We start from the raw sequence: 14,722 nt of genomic DNA, 5'->3' as shown, positions 1-14,722 counted from the left end.
AGATTCCAGCTAGTGAATCAATCAAGCTAATGGGAACTGGAGAGATTATACCTTCTGAAGCTCATCCTGAAGAAGAACTTATCATCTCAGCACCTGATCAACATGAAGACAATGCTCAGCCTGAAGACATTCCTCCCAACAACAACACAGATCAGCAAGAGCAAAGTCTTCGCCCTGTACATCCTCGTGTTGCCAATGAAGTGCAAATTGACAGAATAATTGACAGCATCAATGCACCTGGTCCACTCACTTGTTCAAGGGCAACTCAGCTAGCAAATTTCTGTGGGCACTTCGCATTCGTCTCAATATCAGAACCCAAGAAAGTTGAAGAAGCCTTCATGGAACCTGAATGGATTCAAGCTATGCAAGAAGAGCTTCAACAGTTTGAGCTGAATAATGTATGGGAACTGGTTAAGCGTCCTGATCCACGGAAGCACAACATAATAGGCACCAAATGGATATACCGCAACAAACAAGATGAGCATGGTCAAGTTGTCAGAAACAAAGCTCGTCTCGTTGCTCAAGGATATACTCAAGTGGAAGGCATTGACTTCGATGAAACATTTGCTCCCGTGGCTAGGCTTGAAGCCATACGCATTCTGCTGGCCTATGCAAATCATCATAACATACTTCTATATCAAATGGATGTGAAAAGTGCCTTTCTTAATGGCAAGATTGAAGAAGAAGTGTATGTTGCACAACCGCCTGGCTTTGAAAATCCAAAACATCCTGACATGGTATACAAGCTCAACAAGGCACTATATGGCCTCAAACAAGCCCCTAGGGCCTGGTATGACACACTCAAATACTTCCTGAAGAGCAAAGGCTTCATACCTGGTTCCCTGGATCCCACTCTTTTCACGAAGACATATGATGGTGAACTGTTTGTGTGCCAAATATATGTGGATGACATTATCTTCGGCTGAACCAATCAGAAGTACAGTGAAGAGTTTGGATATATGATGCAAGAGCAATATCAGATGTCCATGATGGGGGAGCTAAAGTTCTTCCTTGGTCTTCAAATACGACAACAACGCAATGGCATCTTCATATCTCAAGAGAAGTATCTCAAAGATTGCCTGAAGAAGTTCGGTATGCAAGACTGCAAAGGCTTCACAACACCAATGCCAGCCAAACATCATCTAGGTCCTGACGACAATGGTAAAGAGTTCGATCAAAAGGTATACCGCTCCATGATTGGTTCTTTGCTTTATTTATGTGCATCTAGGCCAGATATTATGCTTAGTGTTTGCATGTGTGCTCGATTTCAAGCGGCACCAAAGGAGTCGCATCACTTAGCTGTGAAGCGAATTCTTCGATATTTGGCTCACACCCCAACTCTAGGATTATGGTATCCAAAGGGCTCAGAGTTTGATTTGGTTGGATTTTCGGATGCTGATTATGCTGGTGAAAAAGTTGATCGCAAGTCTACATCAGGCACATGTCACTTTCTGGGACGATCACTTGTATGTTGGTCTTCAAAGAAGCAGAACTGTGTATCTCTCTCCACTGCTGAATCTGAATACATTGCTGCTGGATCTTGCTGCGCTCAGCTTCTGTGGATGAAGCAAACACTCAAGGATTATGGCATTCATCTGAAGCAAGTACCACTTTACTGCGACAACGAAAGTGCCATCAAGATTGCCAACAACCCAGTTCAGCACTCGAAGACAAAGCACATTGAAATTCATCATCACTTTCTCAGAGATCATGTTGTGAAGGAAGACATTGATATCATACACGTCAACATTGAAGAACAATTGGCAGATATCTTCACCAAGCCCTTGGATGAGAAGAGGTTTTGCAAGTTACGGTGTGAGCTAAATATCCTGGAATCCTCAAATGTCCTGTGATCAGGCACACATCCTAACCCTTATGCATATTGATGACTTAGATGTGCAACACACGAAGTGAAGTATATCTTCAAATCAATGAAGACATGCATTCTAAGTGTGAATACATTAATGTGGAATTTGACTTCAGAGCGCCACGATAATTGTGCACCGTGTCTGGGTCTAATACTTCCTATACGATGGGTAACGCCACCACCATATGTTCTGTTTTGAAGTGTTTCACTCATGGCGTTACCTTGCAATGTCTTCACATTTGATTTGGCTTCGAACTCAACATATTTTCATGATTATCTTCACTATGTTGACTACAGATATATATATATATATATGCTAGTGTTCTGTCCTCTACAGCATTCACTTATAGCTATGTCTTCTTGGTTGAATCTTTCTGAACTAAGTGAATGCAATCGGACCCCAACATCTCTATGCTTTCTATCTCAAACTCTATCTCTCCAAGTCATATTCATTCTATTGAAACTGTCGAATGTCTTCACTGCGTCCTTGTCAGCAGAGGATATAGAGACAACCATAAAGTCCGTTTTCAATTCTCATTCCTCCACATAAAATCCAGAGAAGCAGGAACGACCGCCTGACAATCCAGGCGTGCGTGGGACGTGGAACAAACCCCAAACTTCCGCAAACAGGGCACACGTTCCTCAGATGCGAATCGCCAGGGGCACCTGTGTAATAGCACAGTGCCGCCCCTATGCTTATAAATTCACACTTACCGCGGTCATTATCTCCTTCTTCCACCCTCGCACGAACCCTAGCGCCACCGCTAGCTCTCGACGACGCCGGTGACGAAGCTCTTCGCTGCTGCAACCTCTCCGACGCCGTCCTCACGCCGACCGCGGACATCGTTCTCTCCGCTGTCGCTGTAGGTGTCTTCCATCGCCAAGTTAGGGCACGGAGGACTGAACTTCTCGGCATCATCTCCCACTTCCGTCTAGCAGTTCCAAGTGTGGTAAATAAAACTTCTTTTTACAGCCCCTTTTAATCTCATGGTTCTGTCACTTTCTACCATAAGAAGTTTATCTTCACACAAGTTAGATCTCTCAATCTGCATCTCATAACATGCCTAGTATATTCACTTGTGCTTCATGAAGTAGTTAGATTCCTCACTTGTACTGATCTGTGGGTTCGTACAAATATGGAACCAACTTCTTATCTATGAGTGAATGTCTTCGCACGATGAGGTCAATGTCTTCTAAACTGATTAATCTTCAAAACCTTCTGAGAATGCATATGAACTCTTCCCCTTCCCTCGCACCTTAATGCTGTCACTGGTACATGTCCGTGGGAGAATCCTTCGGTTCTCATAGTCTGCATTCATTTGCAGAATTCCTACAGCATCACATAAATTCTCCTGAAGCCAGTTCCTGTTGGTCCAACAAAAGAAAGCCTTTGAAGCCTTTGAAAGTTTTGAAGCCTTTCAAGTTAAAGTATATGGCTTCAGAAGCAGTAGCAAGGAAGGGGGGCAGACAGCGATGTGAAGGAACTTCCAAAGATCTGCCTGAAGACCTGGCAGAAATGTATAAAACAGATCCTGAAGAGAATTATGGGCAGCGCAAGACACGAATCCAATGGATTCGACGCTATTGGGCAGAACAATGGTTCAAATACCGCTTCGTCACCCAGGAGTATGCTGAGAAAAGTGCCATCAAGAGACCATGGGGGGACATCCTCTACAAGAATCTCATACCCAGGACCAGAGATGAAGCCATTGCTCAAGGCTTCTACCCATGCATGGTCCGAGGACCACAGCCTGATGATGCGCATCCGTCGTCACTCCTCTGGTGTCGTGACGACAATCTGTTCAAGCGCAACTTCCAGTTTGCCCAACAATCAGCGAAGCAGAACAAGAAGAAATTTGGGTTAAACTTCAACCCTGGTCCCTCAGCACCAAGGGCAGATGGCACACGCTACGCAGAACCCAATATCATCGGTCCGTATGCCAATCTTGAGGGCCTCATCACCCGCATCATAGTCCAAGGGACTGCCGTGAATGACCCTCCAGCTGACTCTGAGTCTGATGAAGCTCCTGCTGCACCGAAGCCAAAGCAGTCGAAGAAGCCAAAAGCTTCAAAGCCAGCCCCTTCATCAAAAATCTCACGGGCGAAGCCATTGGCAACTGCACCTCCTGAAGACAGTGTGCAGTCTGAAGACGTATCCCGCGTCTCCAAGCCCCATAAGGCCAAGGTGCCTCAGCCACACACCGGCAAAGAGCTCACAGCTGCTGCCATTCTGCGCAGCGAAGCATTGATCTGTCAAGTGATGAAGATCTTGGAGATGACGCTCTAGAGCAGCTCATCAAGAGCAAAGAAGAAGCTGAAATCTTCAACAATTTGCCTCTCTTTGATGTCTCCATCATCCACAACTTCATCGACGAATGGTTTTCCACACCAGACATAAGCTTCGAAGATCTGCAGCTGCCTGTTGGCCTCAGCGTCGCCTTCCAAGGCGCAATTGCTTCAGAACTTGCCATTGCCCAGCGCATAGTTGAACTGAAGCAGAAAATTGATCATGAAAAGGCTCAATTCAAGAAGAATATGGCCAAGCTCAGCGTGCAAGAAGTGAAGAGCTTCAAGACCATGTTGCATGAGCTCAAAGAAAATTTTCTGAAGAAGCGTGCAGAAGCTCAGGGCTCACGTGAGCGGATGAAGTCTCTGGCTGAAAGATGTGTACAAGCCTATAATGAGGCTGAGAAGCGCAAGGCACTTGGGCATCCTGGCATCGACCCCAAGATGGCTGCGAAGAAGAAGAAGAAGCCTGCTATGGCTGAACCAGAGGCACCTAGGCAAGAAGCAGTTCCAATTGTCTTCCCAACTGCAACGACTGGCTCGAAGCCAAAGAGCCGGTCAACAGCTTCAGAGCTCAAGAAGACAAGAACTGCTAAGGTTGAAGCCAGGAAGAGGAAAAGCTCTGAAGCCTCTCCTACTGCCCCCAGCAAGAAGAAGCGAAAGATCAAGAAATCTCGGGCTGCTCCCACAGAGCCCTTGATAGTTGAACCTATCTCTATGGTTCACCCCAACGCAGAACGACAACTGACAGTTCATGAGCCTGCTTCCACAGAGGCTCCTGAAGCTGAAGACATACCAGCAGCCGACCCCATTGCTGCTGAAGACATTGGTCATCAGGACAATGTACAAGATGATGCAGCCCTTCCTCAGTATGAACAAAGCGAGCTCATCATCATTGGTCGTCCTCTGACGCCAATTGCACAAGATGCGTCATGGGCGGATCGCCCTCAAGAGGAAGAAGACAATGAGGCCCAACCCACTCCAACCCCACAGGCGTCGTCTGCATTCCGCAGGCTTCGCAAAGGTCCAAGGCCTCAAGTCTTTGCTGAAGACATTCCGGCTGCATCAGCCGAAGAAGAAGCACCACAAGAGCCCACTCCAATGCTCCACCAAGAAACAGTTCTCCAGGAGAACGTGCTTGTGACTGACCCTCCAGCTAGTCAAGTGGAGGCTGAAAATATTGAGGCTGCCACAACCAACATTGAAGCCAATGTGGAGCCCTCCCCACCAAAAGCTTCAGCAGACAACGAAGCTACTGATCCAGACACTTCTGTTCCTGAGTCTGCTGCTGGTCCTCAATTTGATTATCATGTTGAGCACAGGCCTCATGTCCAGAAGCCAGTCCCAAGGCTGCCAAGGTTCCCAGGTCCTGCATCAGCTCCTGGCTCCTTCGACATCAATAGCTTCAAGGCAGACAATACGTTCTTCAACAGCTCCAAGAACCCCTATTCAAGGGAAAGGATTTCATCAGATAGGTTCTGGAGCTATCCTCAGCGCAGCTACTATTCATGCATCCTATACAACCAAGGTCGCACCTTCCCGCACAAGCGCCTTGATGTTGAAGCTATTGCTGGTCTGCCCTGTTTAGATTAAGCGCTGGATTGCTTCAAGAAAGTGGGTCTGCTGCCGTTTATAACTGATGAAGAGCACTGGAATGAAGAGCTTCTGTTGCAATTCTATGCCACCCTACACATCAAGGGATACAACAAAGATCCGAAGACTTGGGCCCTGGAGTGGATGACCGGCAATGTCCATCACGAAGCCAATGCATTCGATATCATTGAGCTCACCGGCCTGCCCACTCCTGGCGAACTCTTCAAGGAAGGTTGTCCACTACACACTGAAGCTCTTGAGAGCATATTCGAGAGGCCTGAACCAAATATGAGTCAGATGCTCTCCATCATGAAGCCACTGCCTCTCGATGCTCCTTATCCAACAGAGTTCTTCGTTGAAGACTTTGAGTACCTGCCCAGAACAATCTATCACATTATCCGGCGGACTCTCTGGCCTATTAAAGGGCACTCTCCAAATGCCAAGATTGAGGGTGCAATGAAGACTCTGATATTCTGTATCCTTCATGGCAAATGCTTCAACGCACAGGATTTCTTCATACGCCAACTCGCTGCATCAGGCTCAGATCTGTTTGGTTTAAAGTTCTATGCTCCTTGGGTAATGAGACTGATCAAGCTTCACTCTGCGATCTCATATCAGCCTTCAGCCCGCAACCATCGGATCTTCTTGCCAGATGTGGATACCTCTACCGAAGCTATATATCCTGAGCCTGCCAAGCAACCTTTGACTCTTCAGAATGCAGAACACCAGAGCTTCACTCAAAATGATGAAGGTGTTGAAGCCATCTCCAGGGTGTATCCTTTGGCTGGCACTACACGTGCGCCACACCCTGCTTCAACTGAAGCCACTGATAGTGCAACTGCTTCAAGACCCAAGAAGCGCGCTCGTGTTCTCAATGACCGAGAGCTTCTTGTGGCCCTTCATCAAAAACAAGATAGGCATCACGACTGGCTAAAGCATCAGATGAAAAGCCTCTTGGTGGATGTTAATCGTCTTCGAAATCTTGCCACCAAGAATGCTTTCGTCACTCATGAAACCTGTCGTCGTACATGGAAAGGGCTATCAATGATATGTACTGAAGCTGAACTTGAAGAGGATGGCTTCACTGAGCGATTCAAGTTTGACACCACACCTCCTAGAAGTGCTGTGATGCGCAACACACCATCACCTGAAGACTCTGAGTTTTCTTCATCTGCTGTCACAGTCACTGCCAGAATCATTGATGAAGAAGACGATGCTACATCACCGCCACCTGCTTCAGCACCTCCAAGCTCTTTTGCACCGCCAAACACCTCCAACGACCCTGCTGCTCCTGGGAACGAGTAGACACTCTATGTCTTCAAACCTTTTTGGTCCTTGCTGACAAAAGGGGGAGAAGCATATGGGTTGATAGTCTTCAAGCGGGTCCATATGGGCGGGTGCTTTATGTTTTGCTATATTTTGCTTCGTGCTTACAACTCACGTTTTCGCTTCATTTGGTTCTTATGAGTTGTAACACTTAAAACAGATGGTCGTCTGCTACTTGTTTGCCACCCTATTTTGCGAAGATAAATTCCGCATGTGTGACGATAAATTCCGCACTTAGCTCATTCTGCAGACGTCCATTTTCCATTATGCATGTAATTATATTCATATACTTTCACATGCATAGTGGATTGTCATCATATGCTGAAGTGGATCTCCAAGTACAACCTGCCATGTGCATTTGCATTCCAAAAGCAAATTAACTTATATGCACATCTTCAGGGGGAGCCCTTGCAACTTATGAAGACAATTCCTTATCCTTTACAATTTCACAGACTATATTCCCCGTTGAAAACTTCAACTAGTTTGTCATCAATCACCAAAAAGGGGGAGATTGTAAGTGCATCTAGTGCCACCCCTAGTTGGTTTTGGAGTATTGATGACAAACCTAGTTGAGGGACTAATGTGTTTGTGAGAATTGCAGGATAACACAGGTAGGAGTCCCTCATTGATTCGGTTTTACTACCAGAGATGACCCCTAAAAATGTATGAAGACATTGAAGCCAAAGGTGGTATATGAAGATATTCACATTGAAGACTATGACAAAAGAAGACACGTTATGAAGTCTATGGAGCTCGAAGACTTAGATCTTTCGTAGTTCTTTTTCTTTTGTGTTGAGTCATAGGAACCACCGTACTGTTAAGTGGGGTCCAGGAGAACCAGTCAGAATGACTGAAGTGATGCCTAAACCAAAAACTATGTCTTCGAGTGAAGACAATGAGAGCAAATCTTGTCCAGAGCCGGACAAGTCAGCTTTGCTTGTAGCCCAAGTAAAGTTGCCATGAGAGTTTGAAATCTGATTGTTGAAACACGTGTCAGTTCCTTAGTGACCCAGGGTCATTTCGGACAAATCAGGTCGGGTTGCCAAGTGGCTATAAATAGCCCACCCCCTACAACCATAAACGGTTGGCTTCTCAGATTTCAGTGCACGGCTTTTGTCGTTTGAGAGCAACCCACCCTCGAAGCCTTTGAGAGAAAATTCCTAGCGAGGAGAAAAGCCCTAACCACCCAGAGCCAGAGAACATTGGGCATCACTTAAGTCTTCTTGTCTGTGTGATCTGAAGACTTATTACACTTGAGGACTGTGAATCCTCCAGATGGTTAGGCGTCGCGTTCAGAGCATCCAAGAGACATTGTGGATTGCCAGTGAACGAAGTCTGTGAAGGTTTGGGAGTCTACCTTGAAGACTTACCAGAGTGATTGGGCGAGGACTATGTGACCTTAGCTCAAGGAGAATACGGTGAGGACTTGGTGTCCTGAGCTGCGTGTTCAGGACTGGGTGTCCGGGACTGTGTGTCCTAAGGTTTAAATACCTAGCCGCTCCAACCAGACGTACAGTTGTCACAGCAACTGGAACTGGTCCAACACATCATTATCTTCAACGAGTCACCGGTTTCATCTTCACTTATTTTTTCTTACTGTTACTCATTGTGAAGCCATTGCATGCTTGCTCTATCTTTTGTCTTCACAACGTGAATGTATGATCTGTTTGGCTTCATGACTTCTTCCTACCTGATCCTTATTACACTGCAGCTGTTTGTCTTTGTGCTTTCACTCTATTGAATACTTGACCATGGCTTGCCTAGTGTAATCTAACTTCCGCTGCATAGTAATAGGCAAAATCTTCGCTGTTTGTCTTCATAACTCCCACGTTTTGAAGACTTTCATAAAAATCGCCTATTCACCCCCCCCCCTAGTCGATATAACGCACTTTCAGGGTGAACCACTACCGGACCACGGTAATACGGAGAATCAAACCGAACAAACCAATTCTGTCAAAGATAATAGTTCGGACGACATAACGTCGGACAGGCACCCGGAGCAGCAGAATGCTCGTCAAAGGCTTGTTGCCACCGGGAGGAGTCTGAAAAAGCAAAAGCAAAGGCTCAAGGCTGCGCAGGACACACTCCAAATCAGATGGAGTAAAGTACTCAACACAGCAGCGAAGTACGGCGACAATCGCCCCATTAAGAGCTACCCAAAGCAGAAGTTGCTACCTGAATTCGATGAGGAGGCCTCAGACCCCCCACAACCAAAAATCAAAACAGCCACCTGGCCGGATAGACGACCTCACGGCCAACATAGAGCGGCAAACAACGCCACTTACAAGCCAATACGCGATGCATGCGAGGGCTCGCACCAAAAGGACGGCGCAACCAGATCCATCTATGGACCACGCAAGCGCGCCCCAGCATACGATGTAACACAACAAACATCCGAACGACGCGGTACACCCAGATACAGGGGTGCCGCACACCCCCTATGTTTCACCGATGAGGTGCTGGACCATGAATTTCCAGAGGGATTCAAACCCGTAAACATAGAGGCATATGACGGAACAACAGACCCTAGGGTCTGGATTGAGGACTATATCCTCCATATCCATATGGCTCGAGGAGATGATCTCCACGCCATCAAGTACTTACCCCGCAAGCTCAAAGGGCCATCTCGTCACTGGCTTAAAAGCCTCCCCGAAAACACCATTGGAAGCTGGGAAGAGCTCGAAGATGATTTTTGGGAAAATTTTCAAGGGACTTATGTCCGACCTCCGGACGTGGATGATTTGAGTCATATAACTCAACAGCCCGGAGAGTTAGCCCGAAAGCTTTGGAATAGGTTTCTTACTAAAAAGAACCAAATTGTTGACTGTCCGGACGCCGAAGCCTTGGCAGCTTTTAAGCATAGCGTCCGTAACGAATGGCTTGCCAGACACCTCGGCCAAGCAAAGCCGAGAACAATGGCAGCATTAACAAGCCTCATGACCCGCTTTTGCGCGGGTGAGGACAGCTGGCTAGCCAGATGCAGCACCAGCAACCCCAGTACATCTGAAGTTAGAGATGGAAACAGGAAATCACGGCGCAACAGCAATAACAAATGCCGGAATAAAGAAGACAGCACAAAGAGCACGGCAGTAAACGTCGGATTCAAAAGCTCTCGGCCAGGTCAGCAAAAGCCGCCCTCTAAAGGCGCCAGAGACAAACTGTCCAGTCTAAACAAAATTCTGGACCAAATATGTCAGATCCATAGCACCCTTGGTAAACCAGCTAATCATACCCACAGAGAATGTTGGGTCTTCAAGCAGTCCGGCAAGCTCAGCACCGTACACAAGGGGGAGGATACACCAAGCGAAGACGAGGATGAGCCTCTCAAGCAAGACACTAGGGAACAAAAGAAGTTTCCACCAGAAGTCAAAACGGTAAACGTGTTACACGTGATCAAGGGGAGAAACAAAACGGTAGTCCCAGAAAAATATGCCCAAAGGCATACCACCGCGGAGTCCTGCCACTGCTCGTCTCAACCGATCATTTTCGACCATCGTGATTACTCAGCAAGTATCCGGCGTGCAGGATGGGCTGCCCTGGTATTAGACCCAATAATTGACGGATACCACTTCACACGAGTCTTGATGGACGGTGGCAGCAGTCTCAACCTGATATACCAGTATACAATCCGTGAAATGGGGATAGACCCAACGAAAATTTGCCATAGCAATACCACCTTTAAAGGAGTAACGTCAGGCCCAGGGGCTCATTGCACGGGCTCCCTACTACTAAAGGTTATATTCGGTTTCTCTGATAACTTCCGTAGCGAACATTTAACGTTCCATATCGCTCCGTTCCAAAGTGTCTATCAAGCACTACTCGGACGCGAAGCTTTTGCTCGCTTTAATGCAATACCACATTACGCTTCCCTGACGCTCAAGATGCCCGGACCATGCGGCATCATTACAGTAAACGGAAGTATTAAGTGATCTTTGCGCGCCGAAGAGAATGCGACTGCCTTGGCAGCCGCACACTAAAAACGGCCTCACCAACTAAAGCATTTGATAGGTCGTCAAGACCACGGACGCGGTTAGACGAGTCCAGCACTGCTATATGTAATTTGTACCGGATTGATGGCCACACCCCTATTACAAATACAAGGGGCTCAATGTGTGCAGACAAGTGGCACTTTCTACTCATTTTTAGTTCTACATGGTTTCTTTAAAAACTATCTTTTTGCACGACAACTTTTTCACCTAAGTTCCTCTCTTTTACAGATGATCATCGTGCTACACCCATCCAGGATACGGCACAACGGAGACACAGGTGCAGACGTGTAGCAGGGACCCGCTCCAAGGATTCTTTTTAGATTAAGACCCTGCGTAAACCTTTTTTACTGTCTCTTGTTGATACACATCCCTCGAATTCTCAGTACAATTGAGAAGGATGCTGATGTCTTGGCATGTGGCTACATCATAATAATGCATGTACCTGGACACAAGGGGCTTCTTACAAAGGGCACTATTTAGGCCCAGTTTATACCATAAAGACCGAATACCTTAGGGAGTGTTCGGCGTCGTGAGTTTGGCCTTATATGCATCAGCTCCGAATCATTGTCTTTGGTCAAATGTTGGGTTTGCCCGGCTCCTGTGTTTTGGTGCCTTACGCTCCGCTTTATCGGCTAAGGTAGCACCAGGAGAACTACTGCGATTGTGCCCTGGTTCACCCGAACGAGCACCTTAGTAGAGAAAGCCGAAAACTGACTGTCATGATATAGCGTGAGACTGGTCAACCACTCAATGACCTATCGGAATGTTAGAATTCCTCCGCCTTAACGAAGGTCCATTTTCCGGCCAGGCATGTACGCACCCCGAGATCGGGAGAGTGCGGAGCCACCAGGGGCTATCTAGTAGCCCCACTGTCAAACTCCTATGGCTAAGTGAAAGTGATAAAGCATTATAGTCCGGTTGCCTCGTTCGCTGCGCTATCACCTCCTTAATAGGACCAAGACGTTGGGTTAAGTGTGACCACGTGTTTTTTGCGAGCACCTCCGCATTATATGCATGGGGGTTGAAACCGACGACTGCAATCTTTCAGGTTATATACATATATACACAAACGGCCGCACAGGAGGCATCACACTACTTTCCGGCAAAAGTATAAATAAAGCCTTACTATATTTCATTAAAACATTGTGTTTACAATGGGAATACATGTCATTCAAACATAATATTCTTTGAGCACTGGGACTCTATCAAACGAGCACCCTCAAGAACCTCTTCAAAATAGTGCTCGGCAGCTACCCGGCCTATGGCCGAACCTTGCGCCGCAATAGTGGTAGCATCCATCTCCGCCCAGTATGCCTTGACATGGGCAAAGGCCATCCGCGAGCCTTCTATGCACGTCGACCTCTTCATCGCGTTGATGCGCGGCACTACACCAAGGAACTGCTGCACTAAGCTGAAATAGTTGTTCGGCTTCGGCTTCTCCGGCCACAAATGATCTACAACAGACCTCATGGCAAGTCCGGACAACCTAGTAAGTTCGGCCCATTCGGCTAGCTGGTCAGTCAAGGGAAGCAGACGCTCTGGAATGTTGAATTGCGACCAGAATAGCTTGTCCACTTCACGATCTGATTGATCTTGGAAGTATTCGACCGCATCGATAGCGCTTGCCGCCAAGTCCATATATGCGTCTGCCGAACTCCACAGTCGATCCAAAGGGGCATATCGCGGATCTCCAAACTTCCTCCGCAGCAGAAAGGGCTTCCCAGCCGCAATATCCCCGGCTTCGCACAGCTCCTCCTTCTTCACCCTCATAGTAGAGCGACTGTCTTTGGTCGCCATAGTGGCCTTCTCAAGGTCCGCTGCCTTCACTCCGTTCTCTTCTTCAAGGAACTGGCAACGGTCGGCGGTGCCTTTTAATTCTACGGCCATCTTGGCCATCTTTTCTTTGCTTTCGCAATGGGCAGCCTTCTCGGCTCTTAACTCTTCGGCCGCCTTCAAAGCAGCTGCATTACTAACCCTCACTTGTTCCTTGGCTTGGGCGAGTTCCGCCCGAAGGGTCTCCACGGTGGCAGCTCCGTCTGCAGTCACAACATATTAAAGATACTGGCATCATGCTGCTCTTATTGTGTGACATTCACCAGAAAGCATTACTTACCCTGTGATTCGTCAAGCCGCTTATTAACAAGCTCGATGTCAGCGTCTGCCGCATCTAGTTGTCGTTTTAATTCGGCAAACTCACTAGTCCGGCTAGCCACCAGAGCTTCCACCACCTGCACATAAAGGCAGTCTGGTTATTGCCTGGGACTATGATCCTCTGTTCGCCGCCATTCTCGACGACAACCAGAGTCTCAAGGGCTACTATCTGCACAGGGCACACCTAACATGTGCGGTACTATCACATATTATTTCACGTACCTCAAAGCCTGTCAGTAGACTCATAAAGGCTTCATGTAATCCGCTTTCGGCGGATGAAATTCTCTCCATCACCGTACCCATCAGCGTCCGGTGTTCTTTTGAGATGGCCGCTCGCCCTAACAGCTCCCTTAGAACGTCCGACCGCAAACCAGACGGTGCCGGACTCTTTCGTTTGCTCTCTTCGGGAGCCGGACGCTGGCGACTTCGGGAATCTATGGGATTATCTTCTGGCCTCACCAGATCCGGAGAGGCCCTCCGTGACGACACTTCGGGGTCGCCCGCTTCTGGAGTGGAGGAGTCCGGGGGAGGCATTTCGCTCTCCATCATCTCCGGAAGAAGATCCCCCGAAGACGAGCTCAGCTGAGAAGGGCTAAGACCCGAACTGCAAGATATATGCGGTGGTTATTTTCTCAGAAGAAAGATAGTATACCTTCACTATTAAAGTATTTTTGGATCACTTACGACTCGTTGGAGTGTTGATCGCCCCGTGGACTTTGTGCGGCAAGAGCACCCCCCCCCCCCCCCCCCCCCCGAGGCAGGAGCCTCTGTTGGAGACTTCTCTCATTTGGAGGCCTCGGCTTCCGGATCCTCGGAAGCAGTCCTCTTCCTCCCCCGGTTATCCTCCTTTAAGGAGGCGCTCATTCCCTCGGTTGGAACTGGCAGCGATGGGGGCCCACTTCCGCCCATATTATTCCCCCCTGTATCTTCCTTCGAGGGCTCCGGGCAAGGTGCGAGCTCGAGCATCTTTTCCAATATCGGATTTTCCAAACCCTCAGGGAGGGGGGCCGAACACCGAATCATATTCGCCTTTGTTAGCCAGTCCTGGTCAAAGAGCGATCTCTCATAAATAACTTCATGATGAATAAAAGGATGTGTGTTCGGCTAGAGGATTTCTTACTTGTTCGGCGGTGCGGTTACTGCTCAGGCCCACGTCCTCAGTAGCATCCGGACACTCTATTTGAGGTCCGAAGAATGACTTGTACATATCCTCGTGCGTCAGGCCGAGGAAACTTTGAATGGCACGAGGTCCTTCTGGGTTGAACTCCCACAAGCGAAGGGGCCGGCGTTTGCAAGGCTGGACTTGACGAACTAGCATAACTTGTACTACCACGACCAAATTAAAATCTCCGTCGAAGAGATCTCGAATGTGGCTTTGCAGTATAGGCACGTCCTTTGCTGGACCCCAGCTCAGACCTCTGCTAATCCATGACATTAGTCGTGGTGGGGGGCCCGAGCGGAAAGCGGGGGATACCGCCCACTTGGCACTTCTGGGAGCTATGACATAAAA

This window comes from Triticum urartu, chromosome 5, assembly GCF_003073215.2.
Source record: "Triticum urartu cultivar G1812 chromosome 5, Tu2.1, whole genome shotgun sequence".
NCBI lineage: Eukaryota > Viridiplantae > Streptophyta > Magnoliopsida > Poales > Poaceae > Triticum > Triticum urartu.
Note: the sequence above shows the minus strand (reverse complement) of the source record.